A 4,852-nucleotide genomic window follows, 5' to 3' on the forward strand; every position below is an offset into this window, starting at 1 on the left:
TTTAGGTTTTAACGTTTGTATTTATAAGGTTTTAACGTTCAGGGTTGCCACTCAGCAGGTTATTTTTGTGCCACTTTGGGTGGCAGAATAGTGTCAATTTTGTATAAAGTGTCATTTTCAAAAAATTTGCCGATCGCGACGCTTCGCGTCGCTCGCACTCATATCATCAAGCTTTTCAAATTGAAAATATTGGCAAATCTGCTTGGGATCACCCCTGCGTGGTTTCCCGCTTCTTTAAATTCTCCAGCATGATATGTCGGATCCAATGCCATCTATCAACTATAAAAAAGAAATATTGATTTTACTTAGTCGGTGCTGATTCTCGGCTTTGCGCAGCACTTCCACTCCTGTCAACTTTCCAGCCCTCCTTCTAAAAACCCGCTAAAAAACAAATGTTGCTTACTGTATAAAATGGGAATTCGTCCCGCAGAGTACTTTCTTTTCTTTTTTTCTGAGCAGTCTTTGTTCATAGCGTGAAAAAGGAACGAAAAAAAGAGGGAAAACCTTCAGCTTTTTTTCTTTTGAGAAAGCGGAAAAAAGGGACAGCAATACTCGTAAATATTGAGAGTTTTTCATCCAGTTTTTTTTCATAAAATGGACATCTGGATTATTACAGTGCATTCAGGTACTTGAAACTTTTCTTTTCTCCAAAAATGCTGAAGAGAATGCCACGAGGATAGATTGCAGCTACAGATGACCCTACGATAAACACAACTAATTGTGGTTCAGACAATAACTCCTTCAAATAATTCATTTGTCAAAAACGACTGGAAAAACAACAAGACAGCTATATCATCTAATCTGTTTCATAAGATCTGTCTAATAAGACAGCTATATCATCTAATCTAATCACAACCTGAATAGTTACCAAATGAAGTACTCGAATCAGACTTCTTCCATTTCTTTGCACGGGTAATGAGCTTGTCGGGGATATCTCATTGTTCAGCGTCCGGCACCTCCCTCTTGACGTGCATGATGTCAGGGAGAAGTCGATTCCTAAACGGGGTTTAGACCATTTTTAGGGTTGAGAATTGCCGCTCTGCAGAGGCACTACTGTGTGGCAAGCTCATCGTTACCCGCATTAACTTTGGCGAGGCAGTGAAAGCTGGATCTCCAGTTCCATCTTCGATTGATGAAAGACGAGTCTAAAATTTCTGGACTGAACTTTTAGCAGCATCAATCTCATCTTTTAAAAGGAGAAGATGTCTCCACTCCCTGTTCAATAATTCCACGTTGATACTCTCTTCAAAGCAAGGTTCGAACTGCCGAAATAAAGCTATGATTGAGGGAATCTGGCCTGACATTGCTGTTTTGGGAGACAACCAGTCTAACATTTTTAAAAGTGGATCTTCACTGTCAATACGAGTTTTAATTTCACTGCATTAATCTATGTAGAATGTGAGACAGTTCTTTTTAATGGAAGTGAGTCGCCGGTCATCTAATGTCCCTTTTTCAATGCTGTCAAAAACAAACATTTCGAACTGAGCTCCAAAGTAAATTTCTTTTCCAAGTTCTTAAAGTTCCTAGGGTTTGTGAAGTTAATTGCAAATGGTGATCCTTTAGCAAGAGTGAATCCTTCATCATTGATAAAATTCCGCGCAATTTCTGTTAATGTTTCCCCAACACATTTGAGTAGTCGGTAGACTTTAACTTCAGTGATTTGAAATTCTAAGTTAAGCCTGTTGACTGTTGGAAGAACATAGGCCAAAAAGAAATAATACAGTTTTACAGAGGGATTTTTAAAGGCTCCATACAATTTGGCGGCTTGCGGATTTCTTCCTTCCTGTGCAGGAATAGTGAAAAACAAAATCAAAGCCTCCCACTGCTCCAACAAGCGATCAGCTACTGCCTCAAAAGCGAGCCATCTAGTGGTAGAGGGGTAAAGCAAAGCATGCTCTGCAACATTGCAAAATTCTTGAAACTGTACCGTGAGTAAAACACGATGTATTTAAAATACCAAAATAAAGTTCCTTCTTTCTAAAGATAATTCCGACTCCCTATAATTAAGTTAAACCTAGTTTCAAAAATTAAAAGTCCTTGATCAGCAAAGAAAAAAAAACTGCAGTTAGCCTCAGACAAAGAACGGCGCTATCCAAGCTTTGGATTTCGCTAAGACAGTGAGCAATAAAAAAGGTGCTACGCACAATATTTCTAAGGAAGTTTAAACGATAAGAACCGTGTGAACGTCTAAATCATCAAAAATAGTTAAGAAAGATTATTGGACGAAGGGTTCGCATCCTTGGGCCACTCGGGCCAATAGTGAACCAGTTTTCACAGCGCAGAAAAAAAAACTACATTTGATAGTGGGGAAAAATTGCTTTTTGAAGATATTCAAATTTGAGAATCAGGACCACTTAGACAGAATTACTCGGCGTACGATCTGGGCAATTTGTTGATTTTTATATCTCTGTCACCATTGTAGTCGTTTGAAGTGACTCACTGCTGTGCACCTAAATATGTAAGTCCCAATAAATCTATTGTTTTTTTACCTGTGTTTATTTCATTTTATATGTCTGCATCTAGTCTGATAACAGGCAATTAGTTCGCAAATCTCCAAGGACGTTCCCAGGGAATCTGATCTCCAGATCACTCGAAGAAAAGAGGTCACATTTATATGGCTACACATGTTATTTTCTCTCAATAATTGAGGGTGGCGCGGCTATAAATCTACTTCACTCCCCATTGTTGTGGCACAGGGCTCGATGGCACAATCTTTGGCGTTATAAGTGGCGCTATCGGAGAACTTATAAGGTGTAAGTTCACAGTTTTAAAGTACGATATTAGATTTGACGCGGTCAATATTTATGACCACAATTAAGCCCAGTCCTTTTCTTTTACAGCCACATTTTTATAGCCACACACAAATAAACTTTCATCGCTACAAATGGCACAGCCAGTAAAAACCTCCATCGCTACAAAAAAGTCACACAAATAAAAATTCCATCGCTACAAATGGCACGGTCGGAAATTGGAGGAAAACTTGCGAACTAATTAGGCTATAAAACTTTGTAATTTAAATTTAATTATTAGGGAGATACAGAAATATAAGTAAAGTGATTAGGCCTATAACCGCTAAGCTACGACAGGAAACCCTTCAAAATATCTCTTAGTATATAATAGCCTCCCTCAAAATAGTTTAAGTGAAAAAATAAATTTATTTTTCGTTGATTAAAACGCAAAAAAAAAATGGCACAAGAACTTAAGGACTTATTAATAATTCAGAAGTTGAACGAAAAAAATATAGAAATCGCTAATTCTATGCGGTAGTACTATGGTTAATCAGATATTGATGAATTTAATATCAAATTGGCCCAGTTTGTACAACTAACAAAAACATACCTAGGAGCGTAAAAAGAAATCCTCCTACTACGATTAAAAGGCCAGGCCGTAACATTTATGAAAAAGATTGAACATACCATAGGCAATAACGCCAACTTGCCAATAAATACGACTGATTACTTGTTAAAAGCATTTAAAGATAGGTTTATAGACATCAGTTCCATAAATAAATTAAAACATGGAATAGTTAGCTCTGGATTTTCACAAAATATAAGAGAATACCTTGATAATAAACACATTTCTGTAGAGACAAAACACGGAAGTGGTTCGGGGCGACTGTATGAAAAAGTCAAACTAAATACCTTTTTGCAAGGGCTACCCCCAAAACTATATAGTGGTAATATCCAAAATATTCAGACGTTGGATCTCGTAGTTCAGGAGGCAGAGCGATTGATCGAAGTCGACACGATGGTTGCAAATCATAGTAAAACAAAAATAAAGAGCCTAGGCGATTCAAATGCGAACATAAAGTTCAAGAGCGATCAGACATCTCCCAATTTCTTTTCAAGTGGTAACTCGCCAAGAACATAAAGAAACAATGTGCCAGAACCCTCAAGGCAGAACCCAGTGCATTTTCAGCTTGCCAAACAATCCAGTTAAGAAAGTAACCCTAAAGTAATAAGGTGCTATAATTGTAATCGTGTTGGGCATATCGCGAGAGAGTGCCGTTATGTTCTCAATCATATACCAACAATCACTGTCGGTATTGTGCAAAATTATTGCAGACATTTGTTCGCAAGAACAAATTTTAGCGCCAGTGATGCACGAGGACAGCCAGGAGGGATTATACAAATCATTAACTTATAACACGTACCAACCAAACTTGTATAACCTCCCCCCCCACACAGACAAATTGATTACCGATGTGAAAACCCAAATACTCACCGAGGCAAAAAGAATGCAAGAATGCTATATAAAAATCACGAAAACTTGCCTATGGGACATGGAAATTTTGCAAGCCAACGGCATTGGCAGTCAGTGCCAGCAAGCGGCACCGACACAGGACATCCACGTTACCATAATAATACATGGCGAAGGCAGACAACTGTAAATCAATTAGATATGTCTACGGAAACTCATACGTCTGAATATCTATTACAGGCACCGACACATGAAATAAATGCTCAGGGGAACGTTTTAGGCTCCTCAGAAATATAAATTGGACCCAGTGGGTGCCCAAAATATTTAATAGGTCCAAAACCAAGGTAGTCCCGTCTTGTAGTGATAATAATAATAGGTTGCATATATTTAATGATTTTTGTGTAGAAAACGTTTACTTTAATGCTTTAGTTGACAGCGGAGCTACAGTTAATATTATAAACTCATGCATATTTAATATGTTGCCTCTGCATACTAGGCAACAAAGAAATTTTAGTAATGCCAATTTAACTAGTGTGACAGGGCATAAATTGGACGCAAGAGGTTCAATTTGCCTAAACGTAAAAAGGGACAACAGGATCTTTACGACAAATTTTATAATATGTAATAACTTTCCGTACGAAGCAATTATCGG

The sequence above is a fragment of the Artemia sp. Qi Xiang Cuo genome, chromosome 7 (genome assembly GCF_049724085.1).
Source record: "Artemia sp. Qi Xiang Cuo chromosome 7, ASM4972408v1, whole genome shotgun sequence".
NCBI classification, from domain to species: Eukaryota; Metazoa; Arthropoda; class Branchiopoda; order Anostraca; family Artemiidae; genus Artemia; species Artemia sp. Qi Xiang Cuo.